The 16,123-nt window shown below is 30.5% G+C and overlaps 1 protein-coding gene and 1 long non-coding RNA gene across 2 annotated transcripts in view; one reads left to right on the top strand and one right to left on the bottom strand.

Annotated features, from left to right (window-relative positions):
- The window catches only part of LOC148239378 (uncharacterized), a 4,612-nt gene extending 3,556 nt beyond the window's left edge, over positions 1-1,056 (bottom strand). Inside the window, exon 1 of the long non-coding RNA XR_015810911.1 lies at positions 1-1,056. This exon is cut by the window's left edge and continues 1,616 nt beyond it. This is a non-coding gene — a long non-coding RNA (uncharacterized LOC148239378).
- Positions 1-16,123, top strand: part of dnt (tyrosine-protein kinase Dnt) — a 134,115-nt gene that overhangs the window by 4,675 nt on the left and 113,317 nt on the right. The window lies entirely within an intron of this gene.

The raw sequence follows: 16,123 nt of genomic DNA, 5'->3' as shown, positions 1-16,123 counted from the left end.
GAACGGCAATAATTTCGGTTTAATGGCTTGCTAGAGTTTTCGCAGTAATGGGTAAAAGCCATTCGTACTATGCGAAAACGAATACGGAGCTTGTCAATAATACAGTACTACGAAAAATCACTACATAGATATTATATATTGAAGTATATGTATGTAACATTTCACTATAATATCATATGTGTTGTTTGTTTTATCTACATTAAAGTCTCGCTTTTAGATATCATTGATTTTATTTTTGAAAATATCCTAAAAAATAATCATTTTCATTAGTTTTTCTCAGTTTCACGACGACCTACAAAAGATACATGACAGAACCTTCACGTACAAAATGTTCACACGACATAATGTTCATCCATAAAAACATAATTATTTCCCACAATATATTCAAACATTTTAAAACATTTTTTTTTATTAAAAAAATGTCCAAGAATTCGATAAAACGTGTGGTGACTAAGAATTACACATTGTCCTTTCACATACATATGTATTATATAAACTTGTCTAATCGAAAATTATTTATAAAGTACAAACTTAATTTTTAATTTTTTCATAATGATAATTTTATACTTTCTCTACTATGAATCGTAGTGTTTTCCTAAAAAAATATTTTATTTTGAACATTTTGCATGTTGACGTTCTGTCGCATAAAACATTTGTCGTGTACATTTTGTCGTGACACCTTTTTCTTTTGGAACAATAATTGAAAAGTTCATGATATCGACATAATAATTACTATAATATGTTTTCTTTGTCCAATATTTCCAGTAATTTAAATGAACGGACAGCAAGATTAAATAAACAGTCAGTAATTATAATAAATGATGGATGTTTGTATCTGTTCTGCTTCAAAATATCATAATAAAACTCGGTTATACATTATTTAAATTAGTTCTATATTATGTATCAAAATCAATCTTAAAAATGTTATAATCTTAGAATATTTTTTCAAATCAATTTATTTTACTGACTTTGAACAATATATGAAAAGCGAGACCTTTTATGGAAAAATCTGCTTGCAGTTCTACATTTCAAAATTGCTGTCATGTAATAAAAAAATTGCACAACAAAGATGATTCAATAATGTTCTCCAAATCCTCATATTGGTCGCGTGACCGACGAGACCCTCAGTGGCTCCTCCTCTCTAAGGTGTGAACATGATAACGAGCTGGTTTCGAATAAATCCGCATAATGATCACCGTGACCGGTTCTCGGGACCAAATTGCACATCTCTCAGTACCTACACATTGAGCTTCTGCTAAAGTCACGAGTGTACTGTATTCTATTTTTCTTTAGATTGTAATCGAAAATTTTAATAATTCAATGTAATGCCGTCACTCCATTTTTTAAGCACTTATTTTGAAATTCGAGGCATATTTTAAAATATTTCTTGTGCAAACCCATTTAAATGCATAAAATAGATGGAATACCGAACGAAGGCCCGGAAGGAGTTTCGCTCATGAGCATTACGAGCGACATCAGTGGCCAAATTACGTTGGCACTAAGCCAAATCGGCACGTGATGCAAAATATCTATATGTTCTGCCTCATAAATTTACTCACCATCATCCATTATTATGGATATTTACATTCCAGAGGTGTTATCTTATTTTTTTAATAAAATAGTGAATGACTTATCGTCTTGAGGAGACAGAAATATATATATTTTTTAATTTCATATAGATTTAGTTTTATTACAAAGGTCTTTATATTTTACAGACCAAATTATGATTTAATGTTTTTATTTTGCTGTTAAGTAAAACAAATAAGAAGGCGCATTTTATTAAACTAGCTGTCGGTACCTCACTATCGTGAGGTACCGATAGCTAGCGAGTGTGCGAATACCGGACCCTCAACTTTTTGGGTTTTAAATATAATTTTTGCTTCGTTCTGATTTTTTTAAATATTTTTAAAAATTTAATGGTTCAAATTGGGCATTACTATTTAGGATTTTCAATGATAGACAAAATAGTTCAATCTATAAAAAACTACTTAATATTTTCAATTCATTTGAAAATAGGTTTACAACTTGACTAAATATTTCCAGAAGAAAACATTTTATATTATTTATTAGATTTACAACGTTAGATTTTATCGTTATATTGAAACTTAGATATTTAATAATAAATCTAAATATTGTATATCATTTATGAATAGGTTTAAAACTTGGCTAGTTAATTTAAAATTGTACTATGAAATTTCAATACAGCGAAGCTCACGGAACCAATGAATAAATTTTGGTGTACTGAAAATTCGTTATATTGAATGTAAGGAAGATGATATATTTTAATTTTATTTTTAATTACCATATTACTACAGCATCAAAATAACCTCTTATAAGGTTGACAGATCGTTTTTTGTCCTTGTTTAAGGAAAATGTATAGAACACAATAAAATTTGTGAAAAAAATGTTTTATAAAAAAAGTTTGAGGGTCAGCGAAACACCTGTAATGTCGCTTTTGAACACATCTGGCACACGCCAAGTCAATGATGAACTGAATTCTTAAAAATATTTGGCAAGTTATAACGTCATTCTTAAATTCGGATCAAAATATTTCGTTATACTGAGATCAGTCTTCGTTACAATGAAAACATTTTGTGTGAAAGTTTTTCGGGGACAAATTAAAGATTCGTTATACTGGAATTTCATTATTTCGTCTCGCTGCCGCTCGCCCCGACCTTCACTATAGAACCAAACAACCTAACCTTTTTTTAATGATATTGTATTGATTTGTTCTCATTTCGGTATATCTTGTAATTGTCCAGAATCATCCAATCTATGACTAACTGATCCCGCGATCGCAGAGGCGTATGAATCTACGCCTGTGAGTATTTGTGGAACTAATTTTGGCGCCGGCGTGAAACGTCATCGTGACGTCACTATGCCGCTCTAACGCGAGTGTTTTGGGAATTAGCGGCCCGTTTTAACGCTGCATATAACACAATTTTATCATAAATTAAAATTTTAGTAATAAGAACGTTTTTTAGTAACACCATAAGTTACTTTATAATTAAAAAAAGTTGTTTATATGTTTTATGTGTAAATATAAAAGCCAATTAGAAGGATATAATAAACTGAAAATATCAAGCACCTAATATGTTACTTTAGACCAAAAATGCGCTTTAAAAATATTAATAATTTTGAGACCTTTGTCTATTTTTATTAAAAAATACTTTGACTTATTTTGATTTATATATTTTTTAAAGTAAATGTTTTTTCTGCGCAGTATTATATATTTTAATAATTGATAAATGCAAAAAGTTTTCACACTATTTAAAATTAATAATAAACTAAACATATTTAAAATCCATAATAAATAAAGAATATTTAAAATCCATAATAAAATAAAAAATATTTTTAAAGTTGAAAAAAATATTTTGAATAAATCTTGAAATTTTATTCTGAAACTTTATAATTTAAAAAATATTAAAATTAGTGATATACAATTTTGTGTAGTTTCCTTTCAAAGGTGTCAGTAAGAGGGATTTTTGCAACACTATGTGTTTAGTAGTTGGTTGTTATCGAATAGTACTTATTTTTAAACTTTGCCCCTTTTTGTTGAAAATGTTTTTTCAAAGGAAATTTTAAAAATTCTCTAAAAACTATTACTTTAAATTGGCAACGTTCGCCAAAATTTAAGTACACATTTTTTCTGCTAAGAGAAGCTAATAAAAAATTTACATTATTTATATTATATTTTAAATACCGTATAAACTGAACATATTTTAAAAAAATATTTTTTTTAGAATTTGATGATTTTTATACATATATTGATAAGTGTTTTTTTAATTTAAATCGATAAAATCAATTTCGTAGTTCGTTCTCAAGCGCGCCGGGGAAATACCATTACCGGTATTCCCCGGAATTTCTTATATGTGACAGTTCTGTCATCGGTCAAGCGCGCGCCGGGATACAGCTTAGTGCGATTAAATAAACAGTGAAATATGTTATAATCACAGCATTTTTCTTAAAAAATTACAATTGTAGATGATTCAAAGTGATTTACCATTGGAATTATAGACTTTATAATCGAAATTATCAATTATGAGTGTGCCAGTAAGTGTTTGGTTATATGAATACTATATCACGGTTATTCTAACAAAATTACTATTGACTTTCTAGGATCTAATATTAAAAGACAAACAGCAGTGATTTGGCAATTGAAGATGTACATGCCAAAGTTAATTAAACATATTACAATGGTAGTAATAATGAAAAATCTCATATTAGTGTAAACAAAAAGTTACTTTTTACCCAATATATAGTATCGTTTACAGTCAATTTTCAGAATCAATGAGAGATCTAATAACATTTACGCATGGCAAACAATTAATGTATGACATATTGCGACTATTTTGAAGAAGATGAAGATATGTCAATCTACGTGTTTAATCCTCTACGGTAATTTCCGTTAATTTTGTTCTTCGTTTGTCGTTCAAATTTAATTTATGGATTATAATAGTAGTAATAATGTGTTCAATGTTTACTCTTATTATTTTTTAATTACTTTTCAGAAGCAATGATGGAACAATTTGATGACCTAAATGGCTACAACATAGAATTGGTATATATAAACAAAGAGTTAATCTTCTCATGTTGAAGTCACTGTCAGCAAGTATTATCTTTTTATAAAGAACATACTACATAAGTTTGATGTAACTGAATATCTTAAATTTGGCTATTCAGAAAGAGGAATGATGGCACAGAACAAAAATTGTACATATTTTGCCACATCGGAATTAAACATAACCCACTCTTAGATATTTTGGCTATCGATTATTCCAGGTATGCAATCACATATTTATAATCATTGTAAAATGTCGTTTATTAGATAACATCCAAGAAACTACACATTTATAAGCTGTCCGACAGCGCCGATTTGATCGACATTAACTTTCAATCCTCACATACTAAGGATATATTACACGTTCATGTTTAAAACATAACTGGTTAATTTAAAATTCTTAAAATCTAACGTATATATGTATTAAATCGGAAAGCAATGATAATGTTTATGTAATTTAAAAGTAAAACTCACTTTTCGGCCTCGGAGCCCGGCGACGGGATTTCAAAATTTGAAGATTTCATTACAAAGATTGTTTTATGATTGTTTATCTAATTTAATCAATGTATTCTTCTTATCCTCAACACATTATGTATATATTTAATTTTCATAGTTATAACACACCTAGTTAATTTGCAATCCGATTATTTATAAAAGCAAAAACTCACTTTTAGGCCTCGTAGCCCTTCACCGGGAATTCAAAATTTGAAAATTTCATTACGAAGATTATTTTATGATTGTTTATCTAGTTTAATCAATGTATTCTTCTAATCCTCAACACAGTATGTATATATTTCATTTTTATTCAGTCAAATGACGAATTAATGAAAATTATTGTCGCGTAGCAAAATTTTATTATTAAATAAAATAATTATTTAAAAGTGTTGTCAAGGTACTATCTATTTGAATTTGAATGCTTATTTTTCATTGGTCGACGCTATTTGAATATTTGAATGCTTATTTTTGATTGGTCGAAACAACAGAACGCATTACCGGCGGCTCGAAAATCAATCGGAACAAATTCAATTTTAATTTTTATTATTATTTATTATTATAATTAAATATATTTCCTTTGTTTACGTGTATTGTTACACACCGTTAATACAAAGCGATACGATTTACAGAGTAGATAATTGAACGGAGAATGTTTCGTTTAAAGTTATGCGCGTCCGGATACGGAAGCGACGGCGGAAGCGACGGCTTAGAACAATTATATATAAGATTTTAGCTTGTATTAAATCATATTTAAATGCCACATAAAGTGTATATTGGCTGAATACTCGGGTGAGAATTATTAAATAAAGTTACTTTCATAATCATTAAAAGCGTCTCAATAAAAGCTCCATTGTTATCAAAAGGAACTGAAAAATATAACTATTCTCCGTTTCTTTTAACATAGTCACTTTGAGGTCTATCAATTTCTTCATAATTCATAAGTGAAAAAGGTATGACAACTTTGGGCGTAGTTGGACTAAGTTAATTTGATGAAAACCCAACTTCAAAGTAAAGTTTTGTTGGTCACACATACTTTTTAATATACCTAATCCAGTATTTCTAACTTTAAAAAATCGTTTGTTTAATAAAAAGCGATTATATTTGTCTGTCTATGTTTTTAAACATTGGACCTTGGAAAGTTCTGAAAATAATCATAGCTACCGAGAAACAAAATTAATGTTACAATATGAAGTGTTCCATAACCACATGTTTGCCACCGATAGAATCTGATGGAATGGAAGCAGATGATGGACCTTTTTTCTTCCGTTGCCCAACATAAATCTCACCCTGTGGAATGATAGATGCGAAATAATGGCACATAAATCACGCCGGACCAGAAAGCCCTCCCGATTATGACAGGTCATAAATTCGGCAGAATTTCGATCCGTTTATTTGCGCATAAATTTCGCGAAATTCTCTCAACGACCCAGGGTTAAAATTCGCAAATTTTAATTGGGGACGAACTTCATCCCCGCGGAAGGTTAGAACGAAAATAAACAACCCGGGCACGGAGAGTAAGATCCAAAGTAAACTTTGCTCCACGAGTCGGTTAAATGTCTCCGAGGAAATTAACAACGGGCTATGAGAGTAAATAATTATTTTAGAAGGAAAATCGAAAAATAATATTTAGTGTAAATTTTCACAAGTACTTTACTAGCAATTTTAAGTAGAATGTTATTTTATGAAAAAAGAGAGACTATAACACCGACCGTAACTACTTTTTTGTATTCGGCCAAAACCGAAGCTATTCTGATTGATATGAATTATATTATATTAATTAAGGAATGGATACGCTGTAAATTAAATACAAATTATACCACATTATCCTGAAGTAGATTTGATCGCCTGTTTATGTATATATTATACATATATTTGTCTTGTTAAATCTAAACAACTGTTTACATATGTACATATGTATATTTGTCCGGTTAAATCTTAACAACTGTTGATTTGCGAAACAGGTTGGTGGTGTTGACAATTACTTAACTCCAGATAGTTCTAGCTTAGGGTATGGTAATGACTTTAACAATATAAATCAACAGTACGTTGCAATCATTAATAAAAAATAATTTCTTTCTTATTGCATATAAATACTTTTCTTCAGATAATGATAGTTGAAAGACTATCGTGATACTCCTATAAATTGTCTAGTTGCAAAGAACGGTATTTAATGTTGATGCAGGATATTCACTTCTACCATAGATAAATCTTATTTAAATTAGTAAAAAATATATATTCCCTTTTTATGTTTTAATATCCGTACTTGGGCTTAAATAGTGATTTCTGTCCATATGGGATTCGAACCCAGGTCTTTCAGGTCAATGGTCGGAGACTTCTACCACTCGTCTTTCGTGCTGGTGAATGAAAAAAATGATAATCTTAATTTCTAAAGTCTCGTACAACTATTGTCTAATAATATTTTTAGTGTTAATCATAAATATTTGTCCCTTTTCATACTACCTGCTCTAAATGCAGCTGTGAATTTAGCAGATTATAGCCACTATTTGTTTTAACTATTGCAGTGGTTGTAAACAATTTTAAGTATTTATATCAATTTAATTTTTAACAAAAAAATCATTCCATGAGCTAATTTTTAATTTCTTGAGATATGAGAAATTATTATTTTGTTCTTTTCTCGAACAGCAACACTATCTTTAATAATATAAATAGCATTTTATTAAAATATATGTTTCTTATTTATATACAAGTTATTTTTATTATTTACTTACATTAAATTGTAAAATATATTACAGTTTTATGTTAGTATAACTTTTTGGAAACTTATTGCCACGTACAATATGTGTTACTGTACAAAATTATTTTCTTAGCTTCTTATTTTTTCTGTTTCCATCGTTTATAATATTAATATTAAATTAGGTTATGGTTTGATTAATTAAAATTTTTAGTACGCGTGAGGTTACTATTGATTCTTATACATAATATTGACAATTGCTGAAAATGGTTTTGAATGAATGTGTCTGGATGGAAAACAAAGTAAAGCTATAGTTAAATGCTAAAAAATATTAAATAACCAAAATTTGAATTATTCGTAGAAGAAAGTGAGAACTCCCTCTCTTTATCGCAAACTTATTACTTTTAAATGCAAGTAGAGTGGTACCTCGACTTACGCCCTGCTCTACATACGAACTTTTTTAATATTTTATTTTGACCTCTACATACGAATCTAGATTCAAGACATGAACTGCGATGCATTACTGATGCCAAAACTATTTATCTTGGTATTTTTCAGTATTTTATTAGTCCCTTCTACAGAGCCGGTTTCATCTCTTTTTGCTATACAACGCTTGCTTCAGTTCTTAATTCTTTATAAACCAGGGGTAGGAACCTTTTCACGTTGGAAGACCGCATTAAGTTAGTTCTAAACAAATTTCGATTGATGAACTCAAAATCAGTACCATAAATTTTGGGAATATATCATGGGTTGATTGCGTTATTTTGCCAAAAGCTTGCGTATAATTCTTTGATCAAAAGAAATATATGGATATATATTTTTATTTATAAAAAAAACAACATTCTAAAAAGCAAAGGAGCTAAAAAGCCGCCGGTTCCCCACCCCTGTTTTAGACTGTTGTTCTTTTTTTTGCTACAAAAGCTTTATTTGTGATAAAGAATTATTTGCTGCCAACTTGCTGCTTACTAAGAGAGGAAATTAAAATACCTCAATCACTGTTCCTCAAACGCTTAAATCGCTAAAATGTATTTTTATATAAAAATATTTTTACATCCAATGCGTTTTTATATCTTAAGTCGTAATCATTGAAGACTTTCGTTGAAATATTACATTTGGTAGGAGCCTTGTTTTTTTTATATTCGGTGATTTAAAATTAATATTTTGGTTGACACTTCGGAAGCGAAAGATGTCAAAAATTTGCCCAGTGTTACTTGTACTCAGACGTAAGTGAAAATTACAAAATAATACAGACCAACATGGATGATTTTTTGAAGACTTTTGTACAACACTAAATATTTGCTCTAGCAGCGAAATAGCGATATGACATACAACTTTTTTGCATTTTGTTATAATTTATTCATAAATTATACAACAATAATATCACGCCTCGCCAACTAAATGGTATGTGCCACACAACCCGTATCAGTGAAGTAGCATTGCCTAATTTTTAACATTGTCTGAAAAATCTGACAGATAGTGTGCTCTGTATGATCTTCAAATTGTCATATGTTATGACTTTCCTTACCAGGTAGAAAATTAAGTTCAGTTTAGTAAAGCGATCCACACTTTTATTAAAACGTTATTTATACGTTTCTATTATAGTCGATCGGAGAGAATAAAATACCAACAATGGTATGTTTATTATACATTCACACACACTCCCATACAAAACATAAAACACGGCACGAGAAGAAAAAGGAGTAGAATAAGCAGCTAAGGAAGATAGGTAGATACTGATAGACGCAGGCCTTGTCGTGTTAAGGTCGTTTTTCTCTTCGCCGGACCCTTGTTAAGATTATTAAAAATGATAAGTTTGTCACAATAACACACGGCACACAATTCTGACCCCTATTGGCCGCGCATAAATCTCTGGCTCTTTGGAGATGTTCGAACGGCGCGCACCGGGTGTTCGGAAAACGACTTCATAATTAATTAGTTTCGATGTTTTCTTCTTTCCAACGACGCGGCGTAAAATATGCGCTGGTATAAATAATAAAACGCACGAAACGTGTATATATAAATTAAATGTAAAAATAAATAAAACAAATAACATTATTTTTATAACCACCTTGTAGTTATTTTCTTACAAAGCTGTGTTGCCACAGCGTAATAAATTACCGTTCAGAAAAAAGAACAGGAGTTGGTCTATCGCTACCGCATCCATTGACAGAGGACATTGTAACACATTTCGGTCAATTAAAAATCGAATCGATTTTTTTAGTTTCATAAAAATATATATTATTACCTTGATAGTAAAATATGACAGTAACCCTAGGGTTCTTTATTATTTTTCTCAAAAATACGACCTCCTACTGGTCGCTACTAATAAACATTTGTTTTATGCATGGGAACGCCACACGATTCCAAGAACAGAAAATCATTTTATATTAAAACACCATACGGATGATAAAAAGTTACTATTATTTGTGATGAGGTTGTATTGATTATTACAATCGCATAGCAATTAAAAATTATATAGATAGACCTTCAGTTTTCGAACTTTTTTTTAAAACACACAAATATTTCAGTTTTTTATTAATCGAACATTTGATGAATTAAATGGTCGCCCTTGGATTTTTTGCAGTTGCCGATCCTTTCGATGTAATTTTCGAAGACTTTTTCATACATTTTGCGCGGTATATCGACTATAACTTGGCGGATGTTGGTTTTTATGTGCTCAAACGTTTCGGGTTTGCCGGCGTAGACACGATTTAGCGTAATCCCACAAAAAAATTCAACGGCGCTAAATCGCATGATCTTGGCGGCCAGTTGACGTCACCTAAATGTGATATAATGCGACCTGGGCACTTTTCACGCAAAAAATTCAACGTTGCACTATTTAACTATTTTAACCAAAAAAAAAATACAATAGTATTGGCATAGGAAAATCCAAAGCAGCATCTGTGTATTTAAAGTAGCACATTATGCTATGATAGATTGGAGGATATTTACTTTTCATGTAAAGCGAGCGGAAACGATCAATTTTTACTACTAGACAAGCTATATTATAAACTATGACTACTAACTGGATAATCGATCATTTCTGAGCGATTTGTTAAATTTACTGAATAAAATAGACTGATTATAAATATGTGTATTCTCAAATCAATTTAATATATTTATTTTATTAATTTATTTAGCTTAATGGCTAATTTTTACATCAAACAAATTTTAACTAAACATACATATAATATGTATGTTTAGAACATAAACAGAAAATAAAAAATACTTATTATTATAATTTATTTCTTAATGCACAAATGTGTTTTTTTATTCCATTTGGGAAACCCGTTACAGTTTTATTTTTGCGGATTGTCCTAGGAATATTATTATACAAATTCACACCTCCATACATAATTCCCCTAGCCGTACTCGTGTTCTTATACCTAACTATCTATAATACTATTTCTAGTATTAAATCTACGTACATCTTTATTTCTTATTAAATATTTTGTATGATTTTTATTCAAAGCATTTTTGACATCATCATTAAATATGACGCATTTAAAAGTAGCCTTATTACATAATTTTCCATATAACCTCAATCTTATGTTGTAGTTAGTAGCGTATAATTAAAATTTGGGTTAACTTCACTGCATTGCGTTACACAGCAATACAGTAGCCAACTTTTTTTTACGTTTGAGCGTTTCGGTTTTCTTATTTATAAGAAAATATATATACTTTTAATGGTACATTTTATATGTATATATGCAAAGTTTATATATGTTTATGTATACACCTTACATATATGAACATATATACTATTATATAATACCCAATTCGATTTTTGATAAAAGTTTACCATTAAACTTTTAACGCGTCTCGTTCTCGAGAACAAGTCACGCTCTCATCGCGCCAATGTATCATTTTTTTCATCCAGCCGCTGTTTGGACTGCTCGTTACGATGATTGACGGTCTGTGAATATTTATTTACATACCATACAGTCCGCCGGAGGCGTATTCAATAATTGGCCGAGTCAAAACAATTTTTTCCCGCCGCTTCTCAAACTTTGCCCGGACGCCGCCTCCACTTACCTGCTCCTCCTCCACTACTCTTTGACCCCTACCACGCACGCATTATTTTTTTCATACACAACATATTATGCATGATTGACATATCTGAAATGATCATCTTAAAACACGGCACCACACGTTCGAATCGAACGCGTATCCGATAATTGAATTCTTCTCTCGGATTAAAAGCTGTAACCATTTGCGGAAGGCGCTAGATAGGTTTTTTTGTGTATTTTTTGTGGCACTGGCCAAGAAGGCGGCACTCTTTGTTGTCTCGAAGGATGATGACCACCTCGTTATGCTTTGCGCGATGGATTGTTAATTGAGCGAGAGATTCGAATGTGAAACCGAAACCATGCATAGGTCTTGTCGTATGTTCTGATTTCTGACGGCATTTCTGAGCTGTATTTATTTATGTTTATTACCAATCTGACATGTGTTCCCAATGCGTCACGATGGATAATATACAATTGAACATTTAAAAATAAATAAAATAGATGAACACCATCCCACATATTTTTTTCCAGCTCCTTGTTTTTGGCGAGCTCGTGCAAAAAGAGCGTTCTCAAGCGCTGACGTTCTGACCCCAACGGGCAATAATATGGGACGCGATCACGACTCTCCGAGCTTGACTGGTTGTCGACACCGCCCCTTAGCAACTTTAAAACGTGCTTTATTGAGTTAACGCTACACCGAGGATGCAATGAACTGTAACTCAAAAAAGAGTACTCAGCTTAACTTGGATTCCAAACAATGTAACCATATTCGAGAACGCTACAAACTAGCGTATCGTACAAAACGCGAATCGTCAATAAATTATTGAAGTGACACGCGCTCCGCATAACGAAGCCGAGCATTCTCGACTTCTTATCGCAAATTTTAGCGATGTGAATATAAAATCTCGAACGTCACTTTTAAGTCATCGATGGAAGTATTACTGCTTAAAACATCTTCGCCTAAACTGTCAGAAAATTCCGCCGGATGTGACATCGTAACACAAAATGTAGTAATTTTATAAATGGAGTGAATCCAAATTTTTGCGAATATTCTAAAACACTTTCAGATCATCAGCATTTAATAAAAATTTCGATGTATTGATTGTCGTTAATAAAGAGAAAAAAGAGCAGGGGAGTCAGATTGAATCCCTGTGGTACTCCAGAATGAGTCAAATATACCGGTAAAAATGTATTTTAATATGATTTCACTGAAATGCCAGTGAAACTATATTTTCACTGGTAACATACATATATAACATACGGTTATAAATATAATAATATTCGAGTAACTTTTATTTTACATAAGCAATAAATGTTGGGTTAATTTATCTTAATTTTTATTTATATTAATTTTTTCAACGGGTAATATATTTAATATTAATTATAAGGTAAATTAAATTAAACTTTATATTTATATTAAATTTTCACTGTAATTATTTAAAATATGCATATAAAAATATTATATAGAATCAATATGATTTATTTATTACACACAGGCTACTTTTAGTTGCGCCACCCGAATATTTTGTTTACCATTTCTTGATTTAAAATGCAGCAATAATGAATAATATTACTACAAAATTTTAATTTGTATAATAAAATCGTTTATTATTACGCTCGTTATAATTCAATACAAATTTATACTAAAATCTCACGGCTTATCACTCGTATACATATGTTTAAAAAAACTCGTTTTGACTGTTTAATAGTTACAAAGACGCGTTAATTAAACAACTTTACACGTGAAACAAGATAAGAGAAGACGCTTTAATTAATTGCGATATCATTTGGGAGAGATTTTTTTATTTATTTTTTGTTAAAAAATACCACCTTGTCTTTTTTTCGGAGCGTGCCACCGTTCAAGAAGATATTCGTTAATTTCTGATACGATGCAGGGTTACCCTTTATCTTGTCTTTTTATTCTTAGTCGTATTTTTAACGTTAAAGTTTATAAATCAAAATCGTATCTGCTGTCGCGCCATAAAACATTCAACCAGTTGCTTCGGCAACTGGCGTGGCAATAAAACGGACGAATTTACGATATCATCCATTATAGGAAACCTACTTAATTTAGACAGGCCGTCATTACTCTGGCTAACGACCTGTAGCGATATGAGTCGGATCAGAGGAGATTTGCCAAGTACAATACCCTGTCAGAGGGTGAATAATAATCTTGGTGAATGCAGCGACGTTTCTTGTGCCACCTACAAATAACTTTGCCGTGGGTGAGTAAAATTTAAGCGTGTGCGGGATTATCGATCAGCAATGAGATGACTCATGTGTAAATATTATGATAAGGAATATAATTGAAATGTGTCTACTCATGATTATTTGATGATACGGTATCTTAGGGTTGTTTTGCATGACATCCAATATTAAAGACAAGCTTAGTAAATTGTATTCATAAATATAATACATCCGCGTATTTTTACCATTTACTAAGTTGTTTCGAATAGTTTCATGAATGATTTTAGATCATACATATGTTTTCCTAAAGCAAGAGAATACTATCGTAGATATTGATTTCAATATCATCGCTTATTAACCTTTTTTCTTATTGAATCCACTGTGGTCAAATTTATTTAAACAAAAATTAATCATTTTGCATATCATTTATTTAGGGTAAATCCTGTACCCATTCCAGAAGTTGGGACCACTAATGTTTCACTCTATCCTTGTAAATAGTATTTAGTTTATTGTACATCGTTGTAATTTACATAACACCAATGTTTCTCGACATATTTTTAAACGCACGGAATTTATTGTTGTTGTTTTTTTTATTACTTTGATATATACATTAAATATATTTAGGTATGTACATTAAAATCATTTCCATATTTATATACTTAATTCTTAGTTATATTTGTCCATTGTATAATATTTCTCGAAGCAATCTTTCATATGAAGATATGGCTTTAAATTACGTTTTAAACATCTTTGTCCCACCAATTTATTTTACATAATATAGGAATAGTACCTATTTAATAAGCCATGACTAGTCCAAGTAGTGACGATTTTTTGTCCTTTGATACAAATACTATAATATTTTTTTTATTGCTTGTATTAAACCTAATCGTACTGTACTCTATTTGTGTTAACACAGTCAGTTCGAGAGCTATCCAGTTTATCATTATTCATAATTGAGAAAGAGATGGCAAGTTAAGGTTTACTCCCCTACCATTAACTAAAGCACACGATACAGATATATTTTATTAATTATGAATAATGATGAAATGGATAGAACTGACTGTGTTAACGCAAATAAAGTATAATTAAATATAATTATTAAAGTGAATTGTTTCGAGTTTCATATGTTTGACAACACTGTAAATCAGACAGCTGTCAATAATCACGCTTGTTCAACATTTCCAATCCAGAAACGTAGTTTTAACTTTTTCCATGGGGAGCAAAGAATGGCTAGACAGTAATAGTTTTTTTTATATTTCGATTTCATGAAGATTCATAGTATTTTTCATTAAATGACATACATTTTTATGACTAAGTTCAAGTTCAGTTTCTGTTTGGAATCCACGTTAAAAACAATAAAATCATCGCAGTAGTAGCGGTCCCACTGCGATGTCGCCAACACGATTTTATTGCTTTTGACGTGAATTTTTGACTTCTGAGCAGTGATAATTGCTTTTGCGTCCTCCTATTGACCAAAATTCGGTTTGAATAAACTTGAATACTTTCATATCAGAAATCCGTAATAATATCGGTAAGGATAGCTATTTTTAAAACATAGTGCAGACTAACTATAGAGCAATATGCGAAATGCGACGTATGTCTGTACTTCTTCTTTCGTTTATTTTACCTTGATAGATGAGTTGGCTTAGTTCGTATTTTAGACTTGACCAAATTAAAGTTCTAAAACTATAATTAGTTTTAAAACTTTCATAAGGTTAGGTTAGGTTTAACAATTGACAAAGTGAGCTTCATATATATTTTAGCGCAGCATATTAGCGCCTATCAGTTAAATTATATTTTAGCGACTAGAAATATATATCTCCTGGTTAAAATATATTTTTACTTTAATATTTATATATCGCATGTAAATAAATAATGATAAGTATGTAAATGTATATATTACTACGTTAAATATACTATGTTAAAACATTCTTGCGAAAAATCGTTATATATTACTATGGGAATCAAGATATTGTATTAAAATAGGATAACTATTGTCGTTTTCATATTTTTTTGGGAAATATAATAAACAAGCAGGTCAAATTGCCGATATGTATGACCAATTATCCGTCTGTCTGTTAATGCATAGTTCGTGATTCAAAGAATAAAAAGCTTTTTAAACAATCTTCCTTACATTCAGGCTCTTTTAAAAATACTTTATACGCTGATCCTTTATTG

The sequence above is a fragment of the Plectrocnemia conspersa genome, unplaced genomic scaffold (assembly GCF_051122295.1).
Source record: "Plectrocnemia conspersa isolate PC_06_02 unplaced genomic scaffold, ASM5112229v1 ptg000001l, whole genome shotgun sequence".
Classification (NCBI taxonomy): domain Eukaryota; kingdom Metazoa; phylum Arthropoda; class Insecta; order Trichoptera; family Polycentropodidae; genus Plectrocnemia; species Plectrocnemia conspersa.
This window is presented reverse-complemented; position numbering and strand designations above follow the sequence as displayed.